The 13,476-nt window shown below is 37.0% G+C and overlaps 1 protein-coding gene across 2 annotated transcripts in view; it reads right to left on the bottom strand.

Annotated features, from left to right (window-relative positions):
• Positions 1-11,335, bottom strand: part of SEL1L2 (SEL1L2 adaptor subunit of ERAD E3 ligase) — a 94,676-nt gene extending 83,341 nt beyond the window's left edge. For both annotated transcript variants that reach the window (XM_039219115.1, XM_039219116.1), the window contains exon 1: positions 11,312-11,335. The gene's annotated coding sequence lies outside the window, so the exon portion shown is untranslated. The remainder of the gene's footprint in view (positions 1-11,311) is intronic.
• Between the last annotated feature and the right edge of the window lie 2,141 nt (positions 11,336-13,476).

Raw genomic sequence — 13,476 nt, 5'->3', positions numbered from 1 at the left:
CATGAGATCATGACTTGAGCCAAAGTTGGACACTCAACTGACTGAGCCACCTAGGTGCCCCTATATAAAAACATTTTAAACCTACTGCATTTTCATCTGAACTGCAGAGCCATGCATTAAAACCTAAATGTTATAAATGAAATAAAATAGTAGGAGAATTGAACCAATTTTACCCTTCTAGTGGGAAGTTGTCATGGTGATATCAATTGTGTGACTAAAAAAATGAAGATGTTGGTAGTCCTTATATATTACAATTTAAAAATGGATGGGAAGTATAGTGCTCTTGTGACTGTATGGACAAAAATGTAAAAAAAAAAATGCTTTCTAAAGTACTTTCCAGAAGTTATATAATTAATATATTTTAACTAAGGAGATGGATTTGGGGGGATTTTTTAAAACATTTATTTATTTTTGAGAGACAGAGAGACACAGTGTGAGCAGAAGAGGGCAGAAAGAGAGGGAGACACAGAATCTGAAGCAGGCTCCAGGCTCTGAGCTTTCAGCCCAGAGCCTGATGCGGGGTTCGAACTCACAAACTGTGAGATCATCATGACCTGAGCCGAAGTTGGCCACTTAACTGAGTGAGCCACCTAGGTGCCCCTGGAGGGATTGTTTTTGAGTAGTAAAAAATAATGAAGATTTTAAGAGAGAAAATTAGAAAGCTTTATGGAGATACATATTCATGATTTACATATCTACTTTTTCAGGCAAGATTATTTTTGGAGACTGAAAAAATTCCTTTATTTGTCAACCACCACTTCAAGAAGAATTAAAGTTTTTATTTATTTGCTTTTTATACAAAACCACAATTTAAACTCCCTCTTTTAAAGATCACTTTCTGGAATGCTTAATGCCTTCCTGTGTGGTAGCTAAGGCATTAGAGCAGTGACACAGATGCTAGAGCTTGCTGGGACATAAAGTCATGTAAGGGCTTTTTTTTTTTTTTTTTTAAACAGCTTTATTGAGGTATAATTCATATACTATGAGTGCATAATTGTACATTTTAAGGTGCACAGCTCAGAAGCACCTGCGTGGCTCAGTCAGCTAAGCGTCCTACTTTGGCTCAGGTCATGATCTCCTGGTTCATGGGTTCCAGCCCCGTGTCGGGCTCTGTGCTGACAGCTTAGAGCCTGGAGCCTGCTTCGGATTTTGTGTGTCCCTTTCTTTCAGCCTCTTTCCCACTCACATTCTGTCTCTTTCTCTCAAAAATAAATAAACATTGAAAAAACATTAAAAAAATAAAGTGTACAGCTCAGTGGTTTTTAGACTATTCACAGAAGGGTACGACTACCACCACAGTCAATTTTAGAACATTTTTATCACCTCAAGAAGGAACCTTGAGTCCTTCAGCTATGAGCCTCCCTATTCTTTCATTCCCTTTCCCCCAGCCTGAAGCAACCACCGATCTATGGTTTGTCTTTATGGATTCCTCTCTTTTGGATTTTCATATGAATGAAATCATAGGGTATATGGGTGTTTGTGACTGACCTTGTTCACTTAGCGTAACATTTTCCAGGTTGATTCATGTTGTGTAGCATGTATCAGCAGTTCATATGTTTTTATGGCCAAATAATATTCCTTACATGGATATACTGCATTCTGTTCATATACTTGTCTGTTGGTGTACATTTGAGCTGTTTCCACATTTTGGCTATTATGAATAATGCTGTTATAAACATTCATGTACAAGTTTCTGGGTGGATATGTAAGGACTTTAAATGTGATTGTTTTTATTGTAGGGTGGCCAGATTCAGCAGATAAAAATACAAGATGCCCAGTTAAATTCGAACTTCACGCAAGCAATGAATTTTTTTTAAAGTAAGAATGTGACAAATATTGCATGTTAACAAACAGACCCACCCCATGTGTGATGGCTCAGAATCAACAGGCAGGTATTTAAGTCAGTGGCAGCTCTGCTGTGTGCTGTCATTCAGAGCCAGGCAGACAGAGGCTATGCCAAGCTTCAGCATGTGGATTCCAAGGTTTCCCTGAGCATTAACATCTAGCAGACAGAAAGGGATAGAGCATAGAAGAACATGTACAGAAAAGGACTTTTGTTTTGTTTTATTTCATTTGGTTTGCTTTTTTCTTCCCTCCCCTCCCCTCCCCTCCCCTTCTCTTCTCTTAAATGGGCCAGACCTGGAAGTGGCACACAGAGGCATACATTTTCCATTGGCTGAAACTGTCACAGGGTCTCACCCAAATGCCAGGAGAGAATGGAAACAATGTATCTGGACATCAGGAAGAAGTGCACATGGACCTGGATGAACCTCCAACATTCTTTGGTACAATGTGATTAGCATGTCATTGCCATGAAAGGAAAAATTTTCAATTAAAAAAGTCAGTAGCTTTGGAGAGTAGGCAGTACAAGTTTGGCAAACACTTCTGATTGTCTGATGTTATTCTTTCTATATCCTTCTATAGAGGCCATGTTTTTGGATTTTGATTCCTTTTCTACCTGCTGAGAGTGGGAAGGGCAATAGCCAGCTGGAGTATAATGCAGCCCCAGCAGACAGCCCTTCTATACTCTAGAAGGCACTCAAAGATTATATAATTCAATAGTAAGTATTTTCTAAGTGTTTATCTCAGGGCTTGTTCTAAGAACTGGAGAGACAGCCATAAAAAATTCTTTGCATTCAAAAACTTACATTCTGGTGGAAAAATAAAAATCAACTGATAAAAGGAGGTTTTTCTTTATGTTAGAATATCATTATTAAAACTAAGTCTCCAAACATCTGAAAATGATTAATATCTTCACCCACACTGTTGGTTACCTTTCAGTTTTGGTGATTGTTTCCTTTACTGTGCAGTATCTTTTCATCTTGATGAGGTCCCAATAATTCATTTTTGCTTTTATTTCCCTTTCCTCCAGAGACATGTCAAGTAAGAAGTTGCTGTGTCTGAGGTCAGAGAGGTTGCTGCCTATTTTCTCCTGTAGGATTTTGATGGTTTCCTGTCTCACACTTAGGTCTATCATCCATTTTGAATTTATTTTTGTGTATGGTGTAAAAAAGTGGTCTAGTTTCATTCTTCTGCATGTTGCTCTCCAGTTATCCCAGCATCATTTGCTAAAGAGACTGTCTCTTTTCCATTGGATCCTCTTTCCTGCTTGTCGAAAATTAGTTGGTCATATATTTGTGAGTCCATTTCTGGGTTCTCTATTCTAGTTCATTGATCTGTGTGCCTGTTTTTGTGCAAATACCATAGTGTCATGATGATTACAGCTTTGTAATACATCCTGAAGTACTGTAATTGTGATGACTTAAAAGGAGGTGTCTTTTTTTTTTTTTTCAAAGAGTAGGGATAGAATTGATAAAAGTTGGTGTTATTTGACATAGGACACTGAGGGACAAGTTCTCTGATAAAATTTGAATAGACCCCTATGTGGGTAAGGAGGGAACAGGAAAGAGACTTCTGGCAGAGTGATAAGTAAAAGCAAAGGCTCTGAAGGAGGAGCACACCAGTGTCCAGTAAGTAAGATGGAGTAGCTGTAGCAGAATGGGGGAGGAAAGTAGTAAATAAGGCAGAGGCGGCCCTGAGGTCACCATCATGATTATGAATTGTGTTTTGTGTGAAGGGGAGACTTTTGAAGCGTTCTGAGTGGAAGAGTGATACTGACTGCCTTGAATTTCAAAAGGGTCACCCTTTTTGGTGGTGGGAAAGGGTGGAAAGAGGGAGGTTCCTGAGCATTGATGGTGGCAGTGAAGAAGATGGTAGGGTGATAGTGGATGGTTTTTGAAGGTAGTTCAGAGGTACTACTGACAGGATTTTCTTTTGAAAGATTTATAATGTGCATTTTAGTTTTAAAACAGCAAACACAATGGAAGTCCGTTTTTAAACTCTAAGTTTAAAGTATGTGCTTTGCAAATGTTTCTAAACTCCTAAGAGCCATTGAGGACCAGCCACAGCTCTCAATCAAAGTGACACGGTGTTCCAAAATGCCTTACCCCACCCTACTGTCTCTTCACTTCTCTGTATCCTCAAGATTCATGGCTGGATGAGTTTTTCTTAAGCATCTGTTTGACTATATCACCGCCCAACTCAGATACCTTCAGTTCTCAGTGACAACAGTATAAAAATCAAACTCGTTTGGACAGAATCTAAGATTCTTCACAGTCTAGCCTAAAATGCCATAGTAACCTTACTTCTTACTACTCCCATACCTACATGGACATTTACAACAGCCAAACTCTTCTACCCTATGTTCCCCAAACAGAAGGCTTCTTTCCTACCCTCTCACCCTTGCCCTTGCTTATTCACTTTTCATTGCTCACTCTTTCCTATTTTCCAAATATCACTCTTGCTCCCAGGCCTACCTCAAATTCTTTCTCCTCAATGCTCTCCCATTTCACTCTGGCTCACAGTGATTTCCCTTCCCTCTAACCTTCTGGTGCCTTCCCTTCTTGGTTAGCAGTAGCTCACTGCTCTATGGTCTCTACAGCTGAGATCATTCTATAGCATACATTTCATGTTTTATCTACTCAATTAATTATAGATGCTTTGTAAACCTTTTTGTATAGTTCTCATCTCAAGTAGAATGCCTTGAGGAAGGGGGGATCCTAATGAATGTGTGGATTTATTTGGGGGAAATCATATGTTTTCTTTTTTTTTTTTTTTTAAATGTCTGTTTATTTTTGAGAGAGAGAATGTGAGCAGGGTAGGGGCAGAGAGAGGGAGACACAGAATCTGAAGAACACATTATCAATAGCTTCTTATTTAAAAAAGTAAGGCTTCTGCTAAGGCTAGAGGCTTAACTTAAGGATTTTTGCAGCGTATTGTTTGGATGATAATTAAAAAGTTTTATTCTTAAAACAACAAACAATTTTACTTTTTTAAAACATTTTTAAAATGTTTATTCATTTTTGAGAGATAGAGAGACACAGCATGAGCAGGGTAGGGGCAGAGAGAAAGGGAGACACAGAATCTGAAGCAGGCTCCAGGCTCCAAGCTGTCAGGACAGGGTCTGAACTCACAAACAGGGAGATCATGACCTGAGCCCAAGTCAGACACTCAATGGACTGAGCCACTCAGGTACCTCACAAGTGTACTTTTATATACACAAGAAACTTTGATAACTTGTTAACATATGAACAGGTAGCTTAATCATAGTTGTTCATCATAATTACTCATACTCAAAAATAAATGTGTTATCGATTTTAAAAATTTCATTTACGTTTCATTCTTAGTATTTTCTGTTCACCACTGATTAGCTGTGTCTTACTGTGGGCAAGTTAATTGTGACTCAGTTTATAATAAATGTAAACAATAAATGTAAATATAAAATGAGAGTAATAGTATTGCCTACCTCACTGGATTGCTGTGAAGATCATACAAGTTAATATATGTGAAAAGCCTTATACATAGTAAAATTCAATATATATTATCTATTATTATATTGACTATATATGTATTCTGTGTAAATAAATGTTACTGTTTTTCTGTTTTGTATTCTAAACTACTAGGACTTAGGTACTTTGGCTATTTAATGTGATTTGTTCATCAGTGAACTATGAGGACTTCAGCTTGGGAAATCAGTAAACATTATTTGGTTTTTTGAAGTATAGCTTTTTATCTCCTAAGCAGAATATCTAAAAACCTTTTCACTAGCAGAAAATACTCTTATTCTATATATTTTCTGGACTAATTTCACTTAAGGCCAGTGAACAGCAATTTTAGCATATACTAGGACCCCACTGCTGCCAGAGATGTATTTGATGCTGAATATAAGTTAGACCCCCAATTTTCTTTTTTTCTTTTCTTAATGTTTTATTTATTTTTGGGAGAGAGATAGAGACAGCATGAGCAGGGGAGGGCTAGAGAGAGAGGGAGACACAGAATCTGAAGACAGGCTCTAGGCTCTGAGCTAGTTGTCAGCACAGAGCCTGACGTGGGGCTCGAACCCACGAAGTGTGAGATCATGACCCGAACCGAAGTTGGATGCCCAACCGACTGAGCCACCCAGGCGCCCTTAGACCCCCAATTTTCTTTTTACAAATAGTTTATTGTCAAATTAGTTTCCACATAACACCCAGTGCTCATCCCCACAAGTGCCCTTCTCCATGCCCCTCCCCCCCCACATCCATCAGTCCTCAGTTATTGTCAGCATTCAAGAGTCTCTCATGGTTTGCCTCTCTCCCTTTCCCCCACCATTTCCCCCCTACTTCTCCCCCTTGTTCCTCAGTTAAGTTCCTCCTAATCCTCCTATATGTGCAAACATATGATATTTGTCCTTCTCTGCCTGACTTATTTCACTCAGCATAACACCTTCAAGGTCCATCCATGTTGCTACACATGGCCAGATTTCATTGTTTCTCATTGCCATGTAGTATTCCATGGTATAGATAAACCACATCTTCTTGATCCATTTGTCCATTGATGGACACTTAGGCTCTTTCCATGTTTTAGCTATTGTTGAGAGTGCTGCTATGAACATTGGGGTCCATGTGCTCCTATCCATCAGCATTTCTGTATCCCTTGGGTAAATTCCTAGCAGTGCTATTGCTGGGTCATAGGGGAGTTCTATTGTTATTTTCCTGAGAAACCTCCACACTGTGTTCCAGAGGGGCTGTACCAGTTTACATTCCCACCAACAGTGTAGGAGGGTGCCCGTTTCTCCACATTCTCGCCAACATCTCGAGTTCTCTGATTTGCTCATTTTAGCCACTCTTACTGGCGTGAGGTGGTAGCTCAGTGCGGTTTTGATTTGTATTTCCCTGATGAGGAGGGATGCTGAGCATCTTTTCATGTGTCTGTTGGCCATCTGGCTGTTCTCTTTGGAGAAGTGTCTGTTCATATCTTCTGCCCATTTCTTCACTGGGTTGTTTGTTTTTCGGGTGTGGAGTTTGGTGAGTTCCTTATAGATTTTGGATATTAACCCTTTATCTGATATGTCATTGGCAACTATCTTTTCCCATTCCGTTGCTTGCCTATTAGTTTTGTGGGTTGTTTCCTTTGCTGTGCAGAAGCTTTTAATCTTGATGAGGTCCCAATCATTTATTTTTGCTCTTGATTCCCTTGCTTTTGGGGATGTGTCAAGTAAGAAGTTGCTGCGGTGGAGGTCAAGGAGGTTGCTTCCTGCTTTCTCCTCTAGGGTGTTGATAGTTTCCTGTCTCATGTTCAGGTCCTTTATCCATTTTGAGTTGATTTTTGTGCATGGGTGAGAAAATGATCTAGTTTCATTCTTCTGCATGTTGCTGTCCAGTTCTCCCAACACCATCTGTTAAAAAGGCTGTCTTTTTTCCATTGGATATTCTTTCCTGCTTTGTCAAGGATTAGTTGGCTGTATACTCTTGGGTCCACTTCTGAGTTCTCAAGTTCCATTGGTCTATGTGTCTGTTTTTGTGCCAATACCATACTGTCTTGATGATGACAGCTTTGTAGTAGAGGCTAAAGTCTGGGATGGTGATACCTCCAGTTTTGGTTTTATTTTTCAGTATTACTTTGGCTATTCGGGGTCTTTTGTGGTTCCATACAAATTTTAGGATAGTTTGTTCTAGTTTTGAGAAGTATGCTGGTGCAATTTTGATTGGAATTGCATTGAATGTGTAGATTGCTTTGTAGACCCCCAATTTTCAATGACAGCAATATGACTAGTGTTAATGGGATTTTAATAGCCTTCTCAAATAGTTTCTGGGAGGTAGGAGGTATGAAATGATCAAGTAATGAATCAACCTTGTTCTTTAAGAGCTATGAGAATCAGTGATTCATTCGTTCAACACTTTTATGCTGGACATTCATAAGGAATTGGAAGATAGAGTGGCACATAAAACAGGAATCTGTCTGATGGTATGAAGCTTCTATTTGTGAGAAGACAATAGCCAGTAAACAAATAAGAGAACTAGTTAGTGTCAGGTGTGAATACATGCTATGAAAAGATTAAAATAAGGAGATGTAAAGAGTGTAAAGGTGTAAAGAGCGAAAAGCAGGATGAAGAGGGGTTGGTGAGCTAATTTAGACTGGATGCCCAGGAAAAGCGTCAATGATGAGGTGACTTTGGAGCCAAGAACTTAATTACAAGAAAGCAGCCCTCCATAGTTATGGAAGCAGAGCATTTCAGGCAGAGAGAATAGTAAGTTCCAATGCTCTAAGGTGGGGACAAACTTAAAAGATGCTTTTTTTTTTTTTTTTTTTGCCTTTCTGAGCTTAGAGCCAGTTTGCAGTGATTTGGCTACATCCACCAAGAATGTTAAAATCATCGGTAAATATAAGATCTATTATAGTGGCCTCCCCTTAGGAAAATGGTGAATAAAACTGAAATAAGCCAGCATGCCGAGTACATTTGCTCTTTCTGTGGCAAAACCAAGATGAAGAGGTAAGCTATGGAGCTGGCACTGTGGTTCCTGCAGGAAAATGGTAGCTAGTAGTACGTGGACCTATACCACCACTTTTCCATCACTGTAAAGTGACAAGACTGAAGGAATTGAAAGACCAGTAGAAACTCCACCATTTAAAACCCTGCTAGCCTGTAACAAATGCCTTAATTTAAGTAATAACAACAAAACAGTAACAACAAAGATATTTTCTTACTCTTCAGAAGCTCACAACATCAAGTTTAAGCAATATCAAATAGAAGTTTCATAAAGCTAAAAGAAAAAAAAAAAGAACCTTTTGGAAATTCCAAATTCCAATAACTGTTTTGGTACATGGTAGGCATTTTGTTGAATGAATGAACTTTATAATACAAAGATCTTTTAAATTTTAATGGGCTTGGTTATTCTAATTTGTAAACCAGGGATAATAATTAACCATTTAAATAACCAGTTGCCATTCTTCACAGATATGTTAGGAGTGAATAGTATATGCAGAGGGGTTTTACAAAGATTAAAGTATTACATAACTGTAAGATATGATTGTGAATATGAACTGTGAATATAATGACATAAATCAAGATACAAAATGTGTGGGAAAAACACCCTATCTACTGGAACAGGATATTAATCTCAAAAACAAGGTGTCTCAAAATAAGATGTCTCAAGAACAACATGTCTGTCTAGGTAAAGTAGAGAGTGGAACTGAGCCCTCTTGGAACTCTGGTGAAAGTGCTCAGTGCTGAGAGCTGGGCCACCTTTTCCTTGTTTTCACTGTTGCTCTTGGTGGTGGTGGTTGTCACAATGGCCCCTTGGCTGTACACTTGAATTGTTCCCTTAAGGGGCATCAGTTACTCCCTGTTAGTACAATAGTTACCTGGGGAACTACCACTTTTGTGATCAAAATCATTCTTTAACATTGAAGGATATAGTACAGAAAAATCCTGAAAATATTAGATCCTTAACACAAGATAAAATGTCTCTACACATTTTAAAAAATGTGTATATGTATTTTTACAGTGTGTTTGTTGGAGGAGCAAGGTAAAGGAGTAGATGATATTCTTTTATGTAGTATGGTGTTGTAGAGCCAGAAAGAGAAAAACTAGGAAAAGAGCAGCTATACTTGGGTGGGTCTAAAGAATTATAATGTAAATAGTAATTATCATAAAAGATAACCAGAATTTACCTGGTCTACAATGGGGTTAGAAATGGGGGAAAGTTGTTTTCAGCCAGATAGTATCTTATTTATTGTATGAAATAATATGGCAAGTTTAGTGAACTGAAATTACTTTACACTAGCTGTATTATAGCATGGATGTAAGGAATTTTGCATTAGAGAGATTTATAGTCCTTGGTATTTTCCTTTCTGCTGTCTGTGCTCTATGAGGTTGATACTGAGGAAATTAAAAAAACAACAACAACAAAACCCAGATACTCTTTTGGAAGTGGGTGAGATATACAAATACTGTACCCTGGCATGTTTTCTTATCTTTGACATGAAGATAGTGATTTTGTTTTTTTAATATTCTGAGATCTTTTAGAAGAGTTTATATCTTTTTTGATTGGCTATGCATGAGTAGAGCTGGGGTCCTTTCCATATTTACTATGTATGCCTCAACTACTAATGCTGCCATTGGGGAGGATACTTATGGGCCTGATGAACATCCTTGATCTCAAGAAACTCTTTAATTACAAAGGGCACTTTCATTTGTTATTGGGTAGGCACTGCATATCACAAGATATCAAGAGCCCACAGGGGAAAGTCAGATGACCTGATGAACTGGTGTCTTCTGTTACTTTCCACCTGCCTAAGGATAAACTGTAAACTTATGCCAAGGTCACTTCTATTTCTACAGATAATAATCCCACTGCTGATTATGGGATTTTTTGGTTATGGTAATGGGGAAGAGCTAAATTTGGAGAAGTTTAGAAACTGTTGAGATGTAGAGAAGAATTTTTAATTTATATAAACATTTTTTCCAACTTTCCTCCTTTAATCAGGATTTAAGATTTATTCATTTATTCAATAAACATTTATTTAATGCCTGCTATGTGCCAAGCACTGTTCTAGTTGCTGGGATAATAGCAGTGAAGAACACAGATAAAGTCCCCTGCTCTCATGGAATTTATATTCTAATGGAGGGAGAATAAGAACAAACATAGAAAAATATGATGTTATGCAGTGATAATTCTGAGAAGGAAAATATAGCAAGAAAGGGAGGCATAAGGTGTTGTGATAGGGCTTGCAATTTTAAATAGTGTGATTGCAATTTTACAGAATAGTCAGGGAAGGACCCTCTGAAAATATGACATCTGAGCAAAGACCTGAAGAAGGTGAGGACAATGATCTACATGGTTATCTGAATTCCAGATGTTCTAGGCAGAAAGAACAGAAAGGTGGGTCCATGCCTAGGAGTTTCTGAGGAATAGCACAGAGCCCAGGGTGTCCAGAATGGTGTTAAGGAGACGGTAATAGGAGACAATGTGAGACAAAAAGTAGTGGAGCCAGACCACAGAGCCTAATTAATAGGCAAGATGCTGGTTTTATGGTGTGAGATGGGATACCATGAAAGGGTTTCAAGTAAAGGAGCAACTTATAATGAGTTACATTTATAGGATTATGTTGGTTGCTGGACTGAGAATAGACTGAAAATGTAAAATCCCCTACTTCTAAGATGTCAGAAGAAATCATGAGGTTAATAAAGTTAAATAAGCATCTGTGACCATAAGCCAGACTGGTCTCTGTCCTTTTTGTGTTAATATTTAGGACCCTAGACAGGTTCTAAAAGAAAGTTCAGAGAAGTCTTATCTTCTCACAGTAGAATGAATAAATATTTGTTGAGTGAATAAATAAAAAACATTGACTGATAATGGAAAAAGAACAGAAACAACAGCTAAAGATTACTTGGCTAAGAAATTCTGAGCATGCTGAGTAAATAATACTTATAGTGCCTATAGCCTAAATTTTGTACTGGAGAAATATAATGGTTTAGCAAAATAATTACCTGTGTGGTGACATTTCTTTCTTTTTGCTTTTTATTATGCTTTTCTGCTTCGATATCTGCAATATACAAAACATTTTTATAAAATTAAAAATATTTTGTTTTTAAAATATCACTAAATAATTTCTTTTCTTAAAAATTTTATTTATTTTGAGAGAGAGGGAGAGGGTGTGTGCTAGTGTGGAGGGGCAGAGAGAGAGGGAGAGAGCGCCCCAACACGGGGCTTGATCTCATGAACTATGAGATCATGACCTGATCTCACAAGAAACCAAGAGTAGGATGCTTAACCAACTGAGGCACCCAGGTGCCCCTAAAATTTCACTAAATAATTTCTTTCTAAAAAAGTTTCTAAATAACTTTTAGGACTCTAACAATAATAGTGGAAAATAATTTAAATTTAAAGTTACCAGCAATGTGGTACAAAAGAATTCCTTCACTGATAATTTTTAAAGATGTAACTTTATACCAGAGACAATCTAAATACTTTAATCAAGCATCCTGAAATTGAGTTAATATGAAAGAGTTGGAAAAATAATAGACTAATTACAATAGCAGAAAACTTTCTGAGCTAGAACTTAATTAAAATGTGTCCATGTAAATAAATGTCATCCATTAATAAGAATATTAAAACATAGAAGGAATATAATCTTTTATATACTTATATATGCATTCATTCATATGTTGGAGAGATACTAAATATTAATATAGTTGAATGATATAAATATCTGAGAAGTGTAGGCTAGTATGATTATATCAGGCTTTGAAATCTAAGAAAATAATTTTCACAAGCATTTTTTAACAAATCTTTTTATAAAGAAGAGAATATATATACCATATAGAATACATATATAGTCATTGGTATATTTCATTTTTGCATAGACTTGAAATTTCTGAACTTACTGCTATGGAAAAATAAGTCTTTGAAAATCTGATATAACAGGGTATCAATAGTGGCATGTCTACCACATTAGTAAGACTGATAATTTTCAATTACTAAAAAAATTATTTAATGCACTGTAAAAATGACCTTACATATTTCCTGAAGTAAAACATGTACATATATGATATGTTAACTTTATAGGCTAAAGAATTTGACTCAAGACAAATATGGATAGGGGCAGCTGTGTGGCTCAGTCAGTTAAGCGTCCGACTTCGGCTCAGGTCATGATCTCATGGTTTGTGGGTTTGAGCCCTGTGTCGGGCTCTGTGCTGACAGCTAGCTCAGAGCCTGGAGCCTGCTTCATGAAGATTCTGTGTCTCCCTCTCTCTCTGACCCTCCCTGCTCATGCTGTCTCTTTCTCTCTCTCAGAAATAAATAAAAAACAATTTTTTTAATAAAAAAAAAGACAAATATGGATAGTCAGAATTTTATTTTTCCAGGAGTTGTGAGCTTGTACTTTTTGGAGCAGGTTATGGATATTCTAACGTAATCTCTGGCATTGTACTTATTAATTTGCTATGTTTTATTCTTTCTCTCACTGATGAACTTTAGTATTTGACCTCACAAATCTATGTCTTTTCTGTTTACTTTGTAAGCCAGACCTTGTAGAAACGGATTCCAGGTTGTTCAATACTTATTCCTCTGTCCAACTAGAGAAACAATTTGCAAATTCTAAATAAATATTCAGCAACTTCATGGAAACAAACTCATTAACATAAAGCATATGAACATTTTTTAAAGAAACATACTATAAAATTATATACATTAGGATTGCTCTTCAGGTTCAGGGTGTAAAATAAATTATGCCAGAATAAGAATGTTATTATAAATTAAAATTCCTTTATCCCAAATTTGCCAAGTGATCATTTTGGGGCCATGGATACTCATTAGGAGGCAATATAGCATCATGGTCCACCATGTGGCCTTTGAGTTAAACAGGCCTGTATGCTAGTCCTGATTTTGAATCTTTTTAAGTAATTCATTATAGTAATCCAATAAGATAATCTGTGTAAAGTATTTAGCATGGTACTTAATACATATTTAGTGCTTAATAACTGCTAGATATACATATGATTATGGCTATTATAAAGAAGCCTACTTCCTTAAAGGATTGAAGATATCTTCAAAATAATAATATATGTAAATTAGTACTCTAAGAGGACCATGGCAAATAAAGCATTAATAGAGACTTAATATGTTATCAGGATTTATTAATGGTTTGCCTATA

The sequence above is a fragment of the Hyaena hyaena genome, unplaced genomic scaffold (genome assembly GCF_003009895.1).
Source record: "Hyaena hyaena isolate Hyena2069 unplaced genomic scaffold, ASM300989v1 scaffold_789, whole genome shotgun sequence".
Taxonomy (NCBI): Eukaryota; Metazoa; Chordata; class Mammalia; order Carnivora; family Hyaenidae; genus Hyaena; species Hyaena hyaena.
This window is presented reverse-complemented; position numbering and strand designations above follow the sequence as displayed.